Here is a 19,445-nt window from a genome sequence, read left to right on the forward strand (position 1 = left end):
AACAAGTGTTAAATGAATCGTAATCAATCGTAATCATAAACCACATCAATGAGTCACTCAATCACTTAATCAAATATTTGTAACAATAAACTTGAATTATGGCCTAGGTCTTCAAATCATTCCTTTTACACCTAAACTCTGAATTATAATCTCTGCAACAAAGCCACTCAGTCTACAAACAAGCAAATTCTTATAAGAATCTCAGATTAACCACAAATTATGGCATTAAACGCCAAAGTTAACAATCATAATCACATTGTATGTAATGCAGCACCATCCCACAAATCATTGAAATTGTATGGCATTAATGAATGAATGAATGAATGAATGAATGAATGGATCGCTGCGGACCCTTGCATAACAACACTGCTTGCGCATAACATGAATAATTAATGGGTGTGAAAGCTTGACAGGCGTGACAACAGTAACCAAAGGGGGTGCGTCTAAGAAAAAGGTCATTCTTTGATTCAAAGTTCAAATCTTGACTGCCTGATTAGCTGACTGTTTGCCCTAATTCACTCTGTTATGAAGATATATATATATGTGTGTGTGTGTGTGTGTATATGTGTGTGTGTGTGTGTGTGTGTGTGTGTGTGTATATATGTGTGTGTGTGTGTGTGTATGTGTGTGTGTGTGTATGTGTATGTGTGTGTATATATATATATATATATGTGTGTGTGTGTGTGTGTGTGTGTGTGTGTGTGTGTGTATATATATATACAAGACATGATCAAAAAACAACGCAAAATGTCCAGAAATCATTTTTATAATTCTCTCAAATATATTTAAAATTATCCATCCATCCATCCATTTTCTTCCGCTTATCCGGGGTCGGGTCGCGGGGGCAGCAGCCTAAGCAGGGAAACCCAGACTTCCCTCTCCCCGGCCACTTCGTCCAGCTCTTCCCGGGGGACCCAGAGGCGTCCCAGGCCAGCTGTGAGACGTAGTCTCTCCAGCATGTCCTGGGTCTTCCCCGGGGCCTCCTACAGGTGGGACGTGCCCTGAACACCTCACCAGGGAGGCGTCCTGGAGGCATCCTAATTAGATGCCCAAGCCACCTCATCTGGCTCTTCTCAATGCGGAGGAGCAGCGGCTCTACTCCGAGCTCCTCCCGGATGACTGAGCTTCTCACCCTATCTCTAAGGGAGAGCCCAGCCACCCCACGGAGGAAACTCATTTCGGCCGCTTGTACCCGCGATCTTGTTCTTTCGGTCACTACCCAAAGCTCATGACCATAGGTGAGGGTAGGAACGAAGATCGACTGGTAAATCGAGAGCTTTGCCTTTCGGCTCAGCTCCCTCTTCACCAAGACAGACCGGTGCAGAGTCCGCATTACTGCAGACGCTGCTCCGATCCGCCTGTCGTTCTCCCGTTACATCCTTCCCTCACTCGTGAACAAGACCCCGAGGTACTTAAACTCCTCCACTTGGGGCAGGACGTCATCCCCGATCCGGAGGGGGCACACCACCCTTTTCCGGCCGAGAACCATGGTCTCGGATTTGGAGGTGCTGATTCTCATTCCAGCCGCTTCACACTCGGCTGCGAACCGATCCAGTGAGAGCTGAAGGTCGCGGCCCGATGAAGCCAACAGGACCACATCGTCTGCAAAGAGCAGAGACCTAATCCTGAGGTCACCAAACCGGACCCCCTCAACACCCTGGCTGCGCCTAGAAATTCTGTCCATAAAAGTTATGAACAGAAACGGCGACCAAGGGCAGCCCTGGCGGAGTCCAACCCTCACCGGAAACGAGTTCGACTTACTGCCGGCAATGCGGACCAAGCTCCGGCACCGGTCATACAGGGAACGGACAGCCCGTATCAGGGAGTCCGAAACCCCATATTCCCAGAGAACCCCCCACAGGACTCCCCGAGGGACTCGGTCGAATGCCTTCTCCAAGTCCACAAAGCACATGTGGACTGGTTGGGCAAACTCCCAAGCACCCTCAAGGATCCTGCCAAGGGTCCAGAGCTGGTCCACAGTTCCACGACCGGGGCGAAAACCGCATTGCTCCTCCTGAATCCGGTGTTCCGACTATCCGGCGGACCCTCCTCTCTAGTACCCCCGAATAGACCTTACCAGGGAGGCTGAGGAGTGTGATCCCCCTGTAGTTGGAACACACCCTCCGGTCCCCCTTCTTGAAAAGAGGGACCACCACCCCAGTCTGCCAGTCCAAGGGCACTGCCCCCGATGTCCACGCAATGTTGCAGAGTCGTGTCAGCCACGACAGCCCCACAACATCCAGGGCCTTGAGGAACTCCGGGCGGACCTCGTCCACCCCCGGGGCCCTGCCACCGAGGAGCTTTTTGACCACCTCGGTAACCTCAGCCCCAGAGATAGAGGAGCCCACCCCCGGGTCCCCAGGCCCTGCTTCCCCAACGGAAGGCGTGTCGGTGGGATTGAGGAGGTCTTCGAAGTATTCCTTCCACCGATCCACAACGTCCCGAGTCGAGGTCAGCAGCGCCCCGTCGCCACCATACACAGTGTTGTTGTACTGTTTCCCCCTCCTGAGACGCCGGATGGTGGTCCAGAACCTCTTCGAAGCCGTCCGGAAGTCGTTTTCCATGGCCTCGCTGAACTCCTCCCATGCCCGGGTTTTCGCCTCAGCGACCGCCGCCGCCGCACTCCGCTTGGCCTGTCGATACCTGTCTGCTGCCTCTGGAGTCCCACAGGCCAAGAAGGCCCGATAGGACTCCTTCTTCAGCTTGACGGCACCCCTTACCGCCGGTGTCCACCAGCGGGTTCGGGTGTTGCCGCCCCGACAGGCACCAACCACCTTACGGCCACAGCACCGGTCGGCCGCCTCAGCAATGGAGGCACGGAACACGGCCCACTCGGACTCAATGTCCCCAGCCTCCCCCGGGACATGGTCAAAGCTCTTCCGGAGGTGGGAGTTGAAGCTCCTTCTGACGGGAGACTCTGCCAGACATTCCCAGCAGACCCTCACAATGCGTTTGGGTCTGCCAGGTCTGACCGGCGTCCTCCCCCACCATCGGAGCCAACTCACCACCAGGTGGTGATCGGTTGACAGCTCCGCCCCTCTCTTCACCCGAGTGTCCAAGACATACGGCCGCAAGTCCAACGATACGACTACAAAGTCGATCATTGAACTGCGGCCTAGGGTGTCCTGATGCCAAGTGCGCATATGGACACCCTTATGCTTGAACATGGTGTTTGTTATGGACAATCTGTGGCGAGCACAGAAGTCCAATAACAAAACACCACTCGGGTTCAGATCGGGGGGGCCATTCCTCCCGATCACGCCCCTCCAGGTCTCACTGTCGTTGCCAACGTGAGCGTTGAAGTCCCCCAGCAGAACGAGGGAGTCCCCAGAAGGAGCACTCTCCAGCACCCCCTCTAAGGACTCCAAAAAGGGTGGATACTCTGAACTGCTGTTTGGACCATAGGCACAAACAACAGTCAGGATCCGTCCCCCAACCCGAAGGCGGAGGGAGACTACCCTCTCATTCACCGGCGTAAACTCCAACGTACAGGCACCAAGCCGGGGGGCAATAAGTATTGCCACCCCTGCCCGGCACCTCTCACCAGTGGCAACTCCAGAGTGGAAGAGAGTCCATCCCCTCTCAAGAAGACTGGTTCCAGAGCCCAAGCCATGCGTCGAGGTGAGGCCGACTATATCTAGTCGGAACTTCTCAACCTCGCGCACCAGCTCAGGCTCCTTCCCTACCAGAGAGGTGACATTCCACGTCCCCAGAGCTAGCTTCTGCAGCCGAGGATCGGACCGCCAAGGTCCCCGCCTTCGGCTGCCGCCCAGCTCACACTGCACCCGACCCCTACGGCCCCTCCTACGGGTGGTGAGCCCACGGGAAGGAGGTCCCATGTCGCCTCTTCGGGCTGTGCCCGGCCGGGCCCCATGGGTAAAGGCCCGGCCACCAGGCGCTCGCCATCGAGCCCCACCCCCAGGCCTGGCTCCAGGGGGGGGCCCCGGTGACCCGCGTCCGGGCGAGGGGAACTCTGGGCCATTGATCGACATCATCATAGGGGTCTTGTGAGCTACACTTTGTCTGGTCCCTCCCCTAGGACCTGTTTGCCATGGGTGACCCTACCAGGGGCATGAAGCCCCCGACAACTGAGCTCCTAGGATCACTGGGACACGCAAACCCCTCCACCACGGTAAGGTGGTAGCTCAGGGAGGGGTTTAAAATTATGCCTCAGAAAAATTTTAAAAAAGAGAGATTTTAGTTTTTTGTGTTTTTTAGGCAATTTTTCTTGCTTTATTTCTTATTAACCCTCCACATAGCTCAGAAAGGGGGACCATGTTTCTTTAAATTTCTGATAGGAACCACGCTTGCAGTATTTAATCTTTTCTATTTTCATCAAGAGCATCACATTCTGGACCCGTTTGGTTTCCAGTGTAGGAGTATAAGACGCCGGGGCAAAAGAGAGGCGAAAGCGATTGCGTTTCATTGATGGTTGGATAAGCTCTCTTCTGGCTGAACTGATCCAAAAATGGCTGTTACGGGGTTGGGTTTCAGTGTTTTTTTCAGTATTTTTAATTGTTTTAAATTATGTTTCACACAGAGAGATACGGAATTGATAAAGGAAATGGCAGAATTCCATTGTTCATCCAAAATGGATTCTCCTATATCCAGTTCCCAAGCCTACGAGAGGGCATTTAAATTCTGAATCCCGTTATATATTTTAGAGATCAATCCTTTAATATATGCATTGAATTTAAGGATTGTGTGTGTTGGGCCTTTCACAGGTGGGCTGGGATATGATAGGAAGTGTTGTGAGGCAAAGCTGTGGGCTTGGAGATAGCAGAAATTGTGGTTTTTAGGAATATTGTAATTTTGACATAAAGAGTCAAATGGTCTAAATGAGTGGTTATCAGAACAAGTCAGAAAAAGAGACCAGGCTGCAGCTATGCCAGGCTTTAAAGGCCAGATCCAGTTAAGTGGGAGGAAATTGATTGTTAAATGTCAACAGAGTTAGGCTGATGGTTTGAGAAAAATTGAAATGTCTCCTAAACTGAGTCCAGATTTTTATGGAGCTTCCAACCACAGGGTTTGGACAGTTTTTTTTTTTACAGTGATAGGTATTCGAGACTGGACTGTAGTTCCATGCTTGACCATAAAGGACCCTTTCCCTCTGTAATATTGATACCTAAATATACAAATTATACAAATCCTTCCTATTTGAGTTTCAAGGGGAATTGGCTATCAGTGGTCTGTTTTGCTAAGTTGTTGATAGGGAATAGTAAGCTTTTATTCAAGTTCAGTTTGTAGCCAGAGAGCTCTCCAAAGAGTTTTAGCGCAGTCAGGAAATTTGGAAGACTTGCAATTGGGTCTGTGATATAAAGAAGTAGGTCATATGCATACAATGAAATTTTTTGCATGAATCCATTTCTATTAACTCCTTGAATCCCCCTCACTGGATATGATAGCAATAGCAGGGGGCGCTGTCTCTATATTGAATAGGTATGGAGACAAGCAGCACCCTTGGCGGGTTCCTCTATGGAGGGGGAAATAGCCAGATTTTAAGTTGTTGGTGCAAACAGAGTTTAGGTTTTAAATACAATATTTTTTTCCAATTAAGAAAAGCTTGCCCCAACACCAAACTTCTCAAGGATTATCAACAGGTATTTCCATTCAATCTGACCGAAAGCCTTTCTGCATCCAGAGAGACATTCATTTCTGGTTGAAGTTCAGAATGTAGAGAGGACTGGGGCAGCTGGCAGCTGGAGAATGCATCATTGTACATTACTTTTAAAATTTGAGCCAATTTGTTTGCAAAGGCCTCAGAATTCAGTGGGTAGCCCATCGGGGCCAGGCGCTTTACCACTTTGCATCGATTGGATTGCGTGAATAATATCATTCACTGATACTGGACTATCAAGAGAGGCTTTCATATCCATGCTAAGAGTTGGAATGTCTAAAGGTTCAAGAAATTAAGCTATTTGGGACGTTTCCACATTTGTGTCCGATAAGAATAAATTGGAATAGAACAATTCGAATTGATCATTTATAGCCTGTGGATTACAGGATGTCGTGTCTGAATCTTTATGCAGTTCTGTTATGGCCTGTTTAACAGTTTCTCATTTTAACTGGTGTGTTAGTAGTTTGCCTGCCTTTTCCCCATGGTCATATAGATGTTGTGTGGATTTCAGTAGGGTTCTCTCTGCTTGTATAGCTGAAATATTGTTGAATTCAGTCTGAAGCAGAAGCTTCTCCTTGAAGACAGCTGGGTTGGGGAAATGCGCATTATCATTGTCAGTCTTTAAAATGTGCCGTGAGATTTCTGCAAGCTGCTTTGAGCACTGTTTGTTTTCATATGCTGTGTAAGAGATTACCTGTCCCCTTATTAAATACATTTGTTCACTTAGATACTGTTTGAACTTATGACATTAAAGCAGAATGGGGTCTAACTGCCAGCTGTGCTGTGGCATCACATTGTTGTGGAAGCATAGATCCACTTGGACTGGACAATGATCTGATAAAACAATGCTGTGGTATTGGCTATTACAAACATATTGCAGCAATCTGTATAAAGGAAGTTATTACCACTGCAGATTTTGATGAATAGGTATTTGGTTTGGGCCTTGATCTATCTAACGTGGTGGGGGAGACAGACAGTTAAGGTCTCCTCCTCTATCAGATGGTGAGTGTTCAGATCGGGGAAAGACATTATCACCTTCGAAAAAAAAAGTGGGTCGTCTCTATTGGGCCCATATACATTGGCCAGAACAACAGGAACACGAAAGAGTTTACCTGTAACAATAATGTAGTGGCCATTAGCAGAGGTGCAGAGGAAATGAACTCCCAACTATACTTAATCATGTACCTCCACCTGCCGCCACCCCCCACGCCCTCTCTCTCTCTCTTGCCCTCTGGTATCTGACATTTGTGCCAAGGCATGCCCACAATCTCGAGATCAAATCATGAAGCTGTTTCAGCATTCCTCAAAGAAAGAACACCTCTCAGCCCGCTGCGATTCAAAGGGCAGGACAGGGTTTCTGTTGGATCAGTAGCCAAAGGGGGGAGGATGGGATTTCACAGCTTCTCCAGATATGTGTGCCGTTGCATAATTGGTGTTAAAATGGGTTAAAACAGAATGAACACGTGTAAAATCTTGAAGGGAAGAAAACGGTCTTCTCAGACGTGGTAACAGATACAGTGAGATCTTGTGCTCATCACCTAAGAAAGGTGTAAAATGCACTGCTCAACAAAAACCTTGCTCAACAAAAACCTTGCTCTTCCTTACCTCCCAGACAAACAAATTGTCATTGAGATTCATCATTGTGGGAAAAAAAAGCATTTTCAGAAAATGTAAAAAATACAAATTAAAAGCCCAAATGACTTCAAGAAGTGTGCATGAGTGATAACCCTAAAAAAAGTCTTGGATAAGGCTGGATAGAAAAAATGAAGCAGCTTTTCAGGAAATAAATAGGGCTGTTTCTTGGCATAAATCACTGTGCAAACACAACACAAAACTTATAACAAATAAGAAAAACTGGATTTGTTTTAGGACTGGCATGAAATTAGATTGTCACTACACGATTCTCGTAACCAAAGGAGTTTACATTATGTTATTGTCGTTCTATCTTCAGAAATTTTTTTAAAAAAATGCAAAATTGTTCATTTCGTCTCTTTTTTTGCCAATAAATTACACTCAGACTACAACTGCAGGCTGGTGCAGAGTGAGTCTGTATCTTTAAGTGTAATACAGAATCATACAAATAGAGCGATGGATAGTTAACCCTTTGAAACCTGAGCAAAATTGGTTTTGATTGCTTTAAAAAACATGGCAAGAAGGCAATGAGCAACTTATTAAATGAGTAAAAAAATAAATAAATTCATAAACAAGAAAACTTACAAGAAAATTACCTGAAAATAAGCAAAAAAATAAGAATAGTAAAAAAAAAAACAATAAAGAAAATTACCCACAAAAAGTGCTGAAAATGTAAAAGAAAAATATCTATGTACACATTTTTTTTCAATAGCATAATTTTAAATCTAAAATTATAACAACTAAAAATATAGTTTTCTCAAAATCTGTCCCTGTTTTCTTGATCATTTTTGAATACCCCCCTTTTTGCTATTTGTGGGACATTTCTTGCCAAGTTGGTCATTGCCTTTTCGCCAATGTTTTTTTCCCCAAAGAAATCAAACCAATTTGCTTGGTTTCCAAGGTTTAGATCGTTTGTGCAAGTCGTCTGAAGATAGCACAAGAAACTGATGTCTATCCAGGTGTTTAAGAGTTAAAAAAGCAACCAGATGGCATTGGGGGAGTGACAAAGTGAGAATGCAAAACCATAAAAATTATTTAAGAGGTGCTGGATTATTACACAATATAATCATGTGTATTAATAACATGATATCAGTATTTCATTTATAAACATCACGGTTATGATCAATATTTAACGACACCCCTGCTGTATTTTCTTAGATGATCTTTAGTGACATTAAAGCCTACTGTCTTTCACGATAAATAAACAAACAAAAAAAGCTCCAGAATCCAGTTGTCCAGGTTAGTTAATGGAAACTATAGCCCCTTTCCTACAGCACAAAAATCCACTGACACTGGTAACATCTGGCTTTTATATTACAGCCGCATTAGATGATTCTGCAGTAGTCATGGGTATTTGTGGACTCCATCTCTGATCAGCATTGATGAAAATAAAACACCTAGGTGGGCATCTTTGCCTGCGAGAGGCAATAACGCGCCAGCACAAAATACTGTTTGTTTGCACCCAAGCACTTTAACAGCGATACAAATTAGTTTGCACTAAGTATGAAAGACAGACTGAATAAGTAAGAGATATATAAAGAAAAGTAACTACCATAAAGTTTTTATTGACCTTCGTGATGCTGTCTGCTGTTTACTAACATGTTTTCTGGCCCGTCCGTGATGTCGAAAGTGGCACACCAAAAAAAAAAAAAGACCTTCACACACACACACACACACACACACACACACACACAGAAAGGTATGCTCATCTGGGAAAGGATTCTGTTGCCAATTTTAAGCAGGTTAACCTTTGTTTAACCTGTTTTCTAGCGTGGATGACGTCAAACGTGACACACCAGTAAAAGCGAACAGAAAGGTAACCTTGGCCGCTGCACACAGTTGTGTTCACCTGGCAATGGAAAAAGATTCTATAGCCTTTTTTTTTCTTTCTTTTTTGGGTTTCCCTGTGTAAAAAGCCCACATCTATGCACCAGTTTTGGTAAAAAAAATGGGATCTAAGTTTAGCTGTAACGTTATGCAGTGGAACAGTCAACTCAAGAGATTTTTAACACATCGAAGATTACAAACAGTACAGCAGATCTATAAATCACAGGATTATAATCATGTTCTACCAGGATGTATGTGGTAACCTGACATCAGTTGTCAACTGAGTCATAGAGAGTGGTCTGATAAAGTTTTTGTTTTTGACACCAGTGTCCTAAACTGACCTCAGATCAGTCAATGATTGAAGCCTGAAAGCATGAAGCAACTTCTGTCAGAGCACCATTGATGCACGCTGCGCAGAAATAGCAGCATGTGACTCACCATGTTAACAAGAGACCCAACAGGGTCCCACAGCATCAAAGGGCAACAAGCTCCGAAATGCAGACTGAAAGCTGCTGATGAATGCCAGTCCACTTATATGTTTATGTGTTCTCTTCCAGCCATCAGTAAGACACACTGTTATTATGACTTAATCTCAAATATCAAATTTTGTGTCTCAGTAGGGAAGTGTCCTGGTATTCAGCCCTTATTATTTATTTATTTAAATACATGTTAAACACAGTGTCTCACATTTAAGAATTGAAGTAATTAAGAAATAAGATAAAAAATATACATTACAGAAAATTAGAAAAACATACAAAACAACAAACAATAAATATGGGAAAGTAACAGCCAGTTTATGAGAGTCTTTAATGCGAGTCTAAACCAGAGATTTTAATTATGATAACGAGTTAGATTGCCTGGTTTAAAGGGATAGTTCACCCAAAATGAAAATTCAGTCATTTTCTACTTATCCTCATCCTGAGACAAAGTCAGGTGAATATTTATAGTCCACAAAACACTGCAGGAGGTTCACAGGGAAAAGACGTTGCACTCATCTCACAAACAACTCAAGCAAATGGTGACCAGAATTCACACTTTAAAAAAATGCATAATAAAACCACAAAATATCTAGACACTATTTGTCTGAAGTAATCCAAGTGCACTGATCCCCAACCTGCCAAATTGTTTTGCTGCTGCACAGCTGGCACAGTCTTCATCATCATCCACTCACAGCAGCAGTGGTAAGCACAGACAAACTTTGAAGCAAGTTCCATCACATAGGAATAGTAATCCAGTGTTCAAATTGATGATGAAATTGGCAGAATAACAGCTAGCTAGCCATATAAACAAGGCTGCATAAGGTTTCATTGTGATATGTTCAAGGTCAGCTCAGTAAAATGACTATTAGGCAAAGGTAAATAAAACGTCATCATTATGTGTTTAAATGTAACACCAAGAAAAATAAAATGTAGTTTTTGCTGAGAAACTTAAATAATACAGTTGTTTGGGTGAGAAATTTGTTTTCCCAACAATATAAAAGAAACAGTCACTTGTTTAGCAATAAAGGCAAAACCAGTTCTGTTATGTATCAATATCAATGAAAATTAATGATCCTCATCCCTAATTGTTGTGCTTTTTTCATTTCATAAGATTTGAACCTCAAACAGGTGATGGATGCAGCTGTAAAACGGTGGCTAATGTTGTGTTTGTTGTGGTCGTCCTTGTTGTGATGAGATCCACGTACTGTTCTTGACTCATCCTCAAATCCTGCAGACAACAGTGGATATAGAAAGATTCTGTGACAATGGATGTAAACAAGTTACATTTTTAATAACTGCCTGCAGTGGAAAAGAAGTAAAGACAACATGGACAACCCCCTGCATGTTGCAGCAAAAATGACAGAAGTTTTTAAAACTCTTAAGAGTTGTTTCTCTGGAGGGAGGAGGAGAGTTGTTTCAGAAAAAAAAAGTTATGTGCAAGAAAATAAGTTTTTTAACCGGCCGACCGATCATTGAGTTGTCTGTATCGATCGACAACCTTGCAAACCCCCACAGATTTATTATGGAGTGTTTACTCTGAAGGACATTATCAACCTGTATCTCTGCTCAGAAACAGCAGGTGAATCTACATCAGCTGATGGCTTATAATAGATTCTCAGTAGAACCTCTGACCTGTTCTACTGTCCTGAAGCGGACTCTGTGTATATGAATATGCAGTATGTAGGCAGCTGGAGCCCAGAGAAACAGACAGAAGAGCTCTAGTGTGTGTGTGTGTGTGTGTGAGTGTGTGTGTGTGTGTGTGTGTGTGTGTGTGTGTGTGTGTGTGTGTGTGTGTGTGTGTATATGCATGTGTGTGTGTGTGAGAGAGAGAGAGAGGGAGAGAGAGAGAAATGGAGAGACAGAGAGAGAGAATCTGTAAACTGTGAGTCTATTGTCATATTATTTATACAGTCGGTGTGGGTGGGTAGCGCAGAGCCAGAGAGCAGCACATGTTTACACTGAGAGAGATGTAGAAGAATACTCTCTGCAGTGCTATCAAACATTGATCCTCTGCTTACGGAATTTAAAGTAGGTGATTTGTAGGTGTCCTTAAAGGAGAATGCTGTCTGATGGTGCTGCCTGATCAACAAATGGAAGATTTGTGCCTTTAGTGGGGGGATGCGTGTGTTCCCTTGTAAAAACCTGTTGAAAAGACGTAATTGCCATACGTCTAGAAGACATTTGGATTAGGTAAAGAATGAAAGGTGAAAAGACATCTATTTTAGGTTGTTGAAAAGACATCTAAATGATGATGTCCCTTGACATCTAAATTTGGTTGAAAAGTAAAAGGCGAAAAAACGTCTATTTTAGGTTGTTGAAAAGATATCTAAATAATGATGTCCCTTGATGTCTAAATTTGGTTGAAAAGTGAAAGGACTCTACAATGAACTGATCATATTAAGTTGTCGAAGGCCAAATGACCTTTCATCTGTCTTATTCAAGTGAATGCAATCTCAAGAACACCTTTTAGCAAATTTCTTTATATTTGCTACAAATGTCCACTTGGACTCAAAAATTAACTGATTATATTTTGGTGGTAATTGGTCAAAAGTCAAGGTCACTGTGACCTTGTCTGTCTCATTTTCATGAACAGGATATGTCAAGAACCCCTTGAGGGGATTTCTTCAAATTTGGCACAAATGTCCACTTGTGCACTAGAATGAATCGATTAGAATTTGGCTGTTATTGCTCAAAGGTCAAGGTCATTGGGGCCTCACAGAACATTTTTTTTACATGAATTTACAATAATTTTATGCAAGTATCTAATAGGATAAAATGATTAAGATTTGATAATGTATTTCCAAAAGGTTAAAAGTCAACCACATTGTGACATCACAGTATTCTGCATAAATCACATTCTGGCCATTATTAAAACCGAAACTCAGACACAGAAGGAGAGAGATTTGTTCAGATACTGAATTGGTGACACTAATTTCTGGTGTCTTCCGGGGGGGAGGGGGGTAGAAGCAACTTGAGTGGTTCGTGGAGGCATACAACCCTGAAGCTGTAACTCTATTTTCAGGTCTTCACCCCTTTACAGGGCTGGCAAAACTTAGGTTTATTTTGGGGATAGGACAGAGGTTAGGTTATACTGAAAAATAGATAAAAGTATAAATACAGTATGGAGAAGATGGGGCACATTTTAAGGCGATCTTTGCTTAAAGGCATTCATGACATTTCTCTTTGTTGTGTATATCAGCTGCAAAGGTATTCATGACTGTACCAACCCATGTGCAAACTGTACATGCCAAGTACACCTGTGAGGACATGTCCACCTATGTAGTACTAAAGTAGTATAAACACAACTGCTCACGCAGCTGCTGTCCATGTCTGTTCCTGTTAATATTCTTTCCTGAAACCAATGCAGTGGCCTCACAGGGGACACTTCTTGTGTGCTCAAGAATCCTTCAACATTTCTTGTACATGATTACAAAAATTACCATGGTGGCATAGCATCCAACTCACAGCTGACTTGAAATTTTTTAAGTGTAGATCAGGGGAAAATCTGAAAGGTTTCCAGTTTTTCTACTGCTTGACAGCTTGAATTGAACTGAGTTTGAAAGATAAATCTCTCTCTTAAAAAAAATTTTTTGGTAATTGTTTTTTTTGTTAGCTTCCTCAAATTTCACTAGGGTATATGGTAAATGACAATGGAATTGTGTGGTGCTAGCGACCTTTCTCCTCTGTAGCGTTTTTAATAGATGTATTAATTAATTATCATTAATTAAAATTATTAATTAATTGATAAATCAATACCAAAATACGTAGCTATAACTCATAATGAAAAATTATGACTCAGAAACATGAATTGGTATAAAGATGAAGTGGAGTAATGGGACTCTACTTCGGCTATCAGGAACAATAAGTTGACATTAAAAAGAGTTTAAAAACCTCGAAACACTTCCTATGTGTCCTTATCATTTAAGAGCATCAACCCCATAAAAGCACAGGAAAGAGCATTTCACCTTCCTCAGAAGTCTCGATGCTGGGGAAACGGTTCACTCCACAAAGTTGCAGTGTGGCCTTTGTGAGGACACTGGACGGCAGCTCGGTTACGCTTGTGCGGTTCCAGTGGCTGGCCTCGGTTGATTTGAATGTTGCAAACTTGGCTTGAGTTTGTTTCCTCCATCTCTCTCTATCTCTCCATAAACAGCTGGATCATCTTCTGACACCTCATGTGGCTGAGATGAGATCACAATGACAGCTTATCAGGCTTCGTTTCATTTGAAGTCTCTCTTTGTCTCTTTGTCTGCAGCACAAGCAAGCACCCACCCCCTCCTCAAAGGAGGAGGAGGGGGGAGAGGCAAAAGCCCCAAAGAGCCAAAAAACCCCAAAAGACCCAAGTCCTTTGACTTCACTGGGGTTATAACTCCTGTGAAGAAAGGGGTGGGGTGCTTGACCGTCAAAACGACCTTCTATCACTTCTACTGTTTTGACTGTTTAGATCTGATTTCTTCCTAAAGTGTTGATAAAGTTCACTACAGGCCTTCAAATCATCAAATTTGAAACCATGACGCTCTCCTCTGCTGATCCATACCAAACACTTAAACACCAAATACACCAACACCAAATAATTATTTGGCAGATCATTAACTAAGGAAAATAGTATCAACCACGTTTAACAAACATAACGAATATGTGTGAAAATAAGTAAGTGTGATACTACGGTGTCAAAACACTTTGATATAATTAAAGGTTGTTAAAGATCCTATTTGAGTAAAGGTATACAAGCACTAGCATCAAAATACAACAAAGTATGAAAGTACTTAATATGATCAAAGGTCTATCAACAAAACCTATAATTAGAAAATCACAAATTGCATCATTACAAAACAATATAGCATCTGCACACAATAGTGTAAAGGAAGGATAATTAAGATACAGATAGAGGAGATGCATATGAAAATGCAAGTCTGTACTAAGAGTCTTTCCATTCAGTGTGTAGCACGCTGCTGGCAGGGGGTTACAAAAGGTCACACCCCTCCACACACATACAGGCACAGCTTGTGTTTGGCATGTAAGCAAATTTCAAGTTCTGTAGGTATGAGACCTCCACACAACATTTCAAAGTATGTTTTACTTTGAATATGAAAATCAGTTAATGTAGTCCTCTCTTACAGTCTGGAGATGTGCAGATATGTCATGTGTTGGTTGCTGCTCCTTGCAGCTCCTTGCCCTTGCCCCAAATGAGTCGTAAGTTAACTCAAACTGTCATTCGGGCAATAAAATCTGTCGTAATTTAGTTCTACTTACAAGAGTCGTAAGTTCAACAAGGCAGTTAGGTCCATTAGCTGACCCTGAGGGTCATCCAAGGAATCTCCAAAAGAAGTTTCACTTCTGGGTAGGCATTTGAATATCTTCTTATTGTTGTCCTCATCATCCACTACACCTCCTCTTGTTTATGGGCAACCAGTCTGCAAGTGTGCGACTTAAGTTCAGCTATTCAGACTAATAAACACACAATAGAAGGGTTATGCATTTTATGGGATATTAGAATGTTGGCGGTTCTAGTGTTAAACAAAGAAATACAACTGTACACCTTTTGAATTCAACTTTCTCTTGGTCATGGAAGACTGACAAGGCTTAATGGCCACATTAACTCATCATAAAACACACTTTATTCAAACTCTAGTAATCCAGTTAGTAAATCCACTGTTCCAACAATCACCAGCTCCAGTTCGGCAGAAATAAGTCCTTATTTTACAAAGTTAGATGCAAAAAAAATCAAACATATATATTATTATTATTCCCCACGGTCTCTCGCTGCCTGCTGGCCGCCAGCTGTTTACAGTCCTGTAACTTCTCCCTCCACAACTAGGTGCCGTGGTGTCTTTCAGGTCAGCTGCCTGCCCCACCAGTAGTCTGAGCTCTGGTGGTATGTGCTGTGCACTGCACACAATGATTTTAATAGAAAGAGGAGTCCTTGTATTTATGACGGTATTGATAAACATACCCTCGGGATTTCTAAATGCCCTGGTATACCATAATACGGGGATACTGGTTAGTCTAGAGTTTGAACAATACAAATTTCCCTGGATGTCAGGAGGAGGACAGAGGTGCAGCAGGTGTTACGGGGAAACCCAGCTCCTAACCCCTTCCTTCCACTGTCCACTGAATCCCCTAACACCCATTACCCCACCCCCCCCCAGACTCCCTCTATGTTCGCCAAGGAAACTCGAGCCTCCATCTCTTTATCTTTCTCCCTGTCCTCTTATTTATGTGCTACCAGGCTGCAGTAACACCCCCCTGTGGGCCAGTAAACACGACCTCTGACCCCATAACAAGGTGAGAAGTGTTGATGTTAAGTTGTCAAGTTGTCCAGAGGACAGTCACCTGATCCTCTCACAGCAGCACAACTCAAAGCCAGAGGACAGCAGGCAATAAAAAAAGATGTTTTTTTCTTGGAGTAAATTGCTGAAAGTGTTGTTGACTTGTCAACCTCTGTTTGTTAAAACCTGGTTTTATCCCAGAGGAGAAATACTAGTTCACACTGCAGTGCCTTTCTCTCTCTCTCTCGTGGATATAAAACTTAAAAGACACAAGAGAGATTACTTTGTTGACCACAGACGCTTTGTCAGAATTTTATGGGAGCTGCAGTTGTTGAAGATTTATGAGATATGTAAACATGTTCTCATCCCAAGTCATCACATGTTGTTGCTTTGCATAGAATTCTGCGTCTAAATATTATGCTATAGGTATTCTTCTGCATCTGCTGTTGACATTCCGGGATGACGCTATCATGATGTCAACAAATGCACATGGTGGGATTATGCTGCATGCTGCATGCTGCATGCTGCATGCTGCATGCTGCATGCTGCATGCTGCATGCTGCATGCTGCATGCTGCATGCTGCATATATAGGAAACAAAATCACATGGTATCCAATGCCAGGACATCAGGAAACGCACATGCTGGCACAGATGTTAAGGTTAGGCACATAGTAAGGTGAAGAAAAAAACCCTCATCACATTCAAAAGGGGAAATGAACACCAGACTCCCACATGAAAAGTTGGGGGTTTGTTGGATCCATCTACCACCCCTCCCACCTGCCCTAAAGTCACCCTTGTACTCTCTATGGGTGTGACATTGCCTGTCCACATATCTGGCTGCCACAGAAGGTACTGTCCAACCTATGGGCGGCATACAGTAACACTGCAACCGGCTCTGTCCGGCCGTGTTCTCAGCTGACATCATCCAGCAGTTGTATCATGTGGACGCAAAAGGAGGCCTTTCACCATTGGGATCTTACATCCAGAGCACTGTCAATGTGGCGGTATTTGATGACTTCGAATGATAATGGGCTGGAGCCAGTGATGACTTAGAGAATATGTTATTGTTTGTTGTGATAAGTAATTGTTCTTTTATCTTTGTTAAAAAAACCATAATATTATATTTTAGTCAGGGTTAGGGTTAGGGTTATTCAAAAGTAAAACATACTTTGAAATGTTGTGTGGAGGTCTCATACCTACAGAACTTGAAATATGCTTACATGCCAAACACAAGCTGTGCCTGTATGTGTGTGGAGGGGTGTGACCTTTAATTTATCCCATCAGACCCATGGAGGTATTAAGAAGATTTGGATACAGCATGGGGCGGGGCCCTGTTCTTTACTATAAGAGCTGCTCAGTAGCACATGAAGCAAAAAACGCTATTTTTGCGTTTGAAAGTACTTTGATCTTCCGCATTATCGGGCCCATGAGGCTTGTGCACTGTTATTGTTGGACATTTCAACATAAAATTTTGCTAAAATGCCCACAGTTTGCCAACAGCTAATTATATACTGGAAATAAGTTATTCTTCGCTGTTATAAAACAATAGTTACTTTGGGCTGCACAATGTAACTCTTTGTGTTGGTCACTGTTTTAGAGCTGTGGAGAAGAATGGATTTTCGGTAAAACTGCAGTTTTACTCAGGTGTGAAACTGCTTTATTTTTTAAAAATATATGGTATTGAAAATGTGCATAGTCTCACGATACAGCATTTTAGCCAGTATCAGAAGCATTTCTGATTCTGATTCAGTACAATCTGGTGACTAAAAAAGACTATAATGTCAGCAGTATGAAAACTGTGGATATTATAGTCACCAAGGTAGCTTTGCTTTTCTTTAAGACTTGAAGTCAACCAACACGAAAAAAACAGGCTGCAGTTGATTAAATATGATAAAAACTAGCAACACCATTTGACATAAGACTAAGACTAAAAAAGAAATAGCAGACAAAATGAACCCTACCTGCAATAACCTGAAAAAGGTGAGGATCTGATTGAAGCAGGCTTGGGCTCTGCACACAGTTAACATTTCAGAAGGTGATTACAGAAGTCCCAGGAATCGCTCATGTGTGGTATAGAGTTTTCCCCGAGGCAACAACTTCAGTAAGATTGCAAGTTTTTTTTTGGAGAGGAGATAAGAGCTGCATTCTGTTCCAAGCCTCCCTGCTGATCCACTCCACTGATCTCTATCCTTCATGAAGCATCTATCAGCGGAGCTTCATTAGCTCAGGCATGCAGTGTGTTCCGACCAGCCTGGCACTGCCAAGCATAATGTGGCTCTGTGTAGTCTTTAATTAAAGACCACTCATTCTGTCATGATGTGTTTGTTCCTGGAACTTACCTTCATGCCTCATGAGGAAAAGCCGGGATAAATTATCTTAGAACTAAATCTTTCTTCGTTTTGGAAAACCCAAAGCTGCGAGCAAATACTGCAGGTACCCCGGGTGTTTGTTTAATGGCATCTGCACCAGGTCAGGAAGTGTGCAGCTCACAGCCAGAGGAACTCAACATCAAAGGCCAGTTTCCTGGACAGGTTATATATTAAACCAGGATCTCATTCTAGAGTAGTTATTCCTGGTTTAAACTGGACTAGTTACAGTTCAACAATAGTGTCCCAAACTAAGTAAATAAGATGAAATTCTTTGAGAATATTTGATCAGCAATGAACTTAGAAAATCTTTGTGTTTTGGTGACAACAATTCAAATTTGAGCTCTGATATGAAAATTGTTCCCTGTGTGGTTTCTTATGAATATGAGAAATTTAAATTTGTTAAACTTATTTTTTCTCCTTAGTACACCCTTGGCTTGTTTGAAACTCATTTGGGGTTCTCTGAAAAGGTCCATAAAATCCATGTGTTTTTATTTGACTGGCAAGTAACATAATCTGAGGTTAAATTTACCAATGTGGAGGTTTAATTTAAAGTTTATTAGTATTTCAATCTCAGTTATTATAAAAACAGCCTGACATAAACCTAGGCTGTCAATGCTGCAGCAGAAAGACACAAATACTTTTGAAATTGGTGCTACATGACCAGAGAAAACAGAAAAACTTTTGCCCAGGAGGTAGAAAACCTACAAATACCAGAATGCAGCGCGCCTTATCATATCAGTAAATGCTCTTGCTGGTTGGTGAGGTAATGTAAAATGGTTTGTGTAAAACAATGGCGGCCGGCTGGATCCTGTGTTCCAGTTAAACAGTAAGCTAATAAATATTCATGAAAACATTTGAGGTGAGAAGTATGCAACTCAGTAAGAGAATCTTGGCTTATATTTGATCAGCTCTGCTTAGTTTACTGTCTGATCTCCATTTTCTGGCCTCCGTTATCAGGAAGCAGGATGGCGCCCACTTTATGTTCACAAACTTTAGCTATTACAGCTAAACAGGGCATTGAAAAACATTTCTGAAAAATTATTAGGAGAGAAATAGGCAGTTCAGTCACATAATCTTGATTTATATTTGAACAGCACTGACTAGTTTTAACGTTTGGTCAAATTTCAGTCTAAGTTTAAGAGGTAGAGAGGGATATTCAGCGGTCCTGATGTGGATATTCTGAGGCTACACTTTACTCAAACTTCCTAAAATAGAAAAACTGTACACGTTACACAGAGAGTTTTCTTCTGGG

The 19,445-nt window shown here is 42.6% G+C and overlaps 1 protein-coding gene and 1 long non-coding RNA gene across 4 annotated transcripts in view; one reads left to right on the forward strand and one right to left on the reverse strand.

Annotated features, from left to right (window-relative positions):
- Positions 1–19,445, forward strand: part of large2 (LARGE xylosyl- and glucuronyltransferase 2) — a 151,605-nt gene that overhangs the window by 63,327 nt on the left and 68,833 nt on the right. The gene's annotated exons all lie outside the window — the stretch shown is intronic.
- Positions 8,939–18,294, reverse strand: LOC148190488 (uncharacterized). Its single transcript, XR_015777363.1, has 3 exons — positions 18,164–18,294; positions 13,521–13,736; positions 8,939–10,783 (listed from the first exon to the last, which is right to left on the reverse strand). It is a non-coding gene; the product is annotated as an uncharacterized LOC148190488 (long non-coding RNA).

Source organism: Plectropomus leopardus, chromosome 1 (assembly GCF_026936395.1).
Source record: "Plectropomus leopardus strain MGB_pleo_1.0 chromosome 1, ASM2693639v1, whole genome shotgun sequence".
NCBI classification, from domain to species: Eukaryota; Metazoa; Chordata; class Actinopteri; order Perciformes; family Serranidae; genus Plectropomus; species Plectropomus leopardus.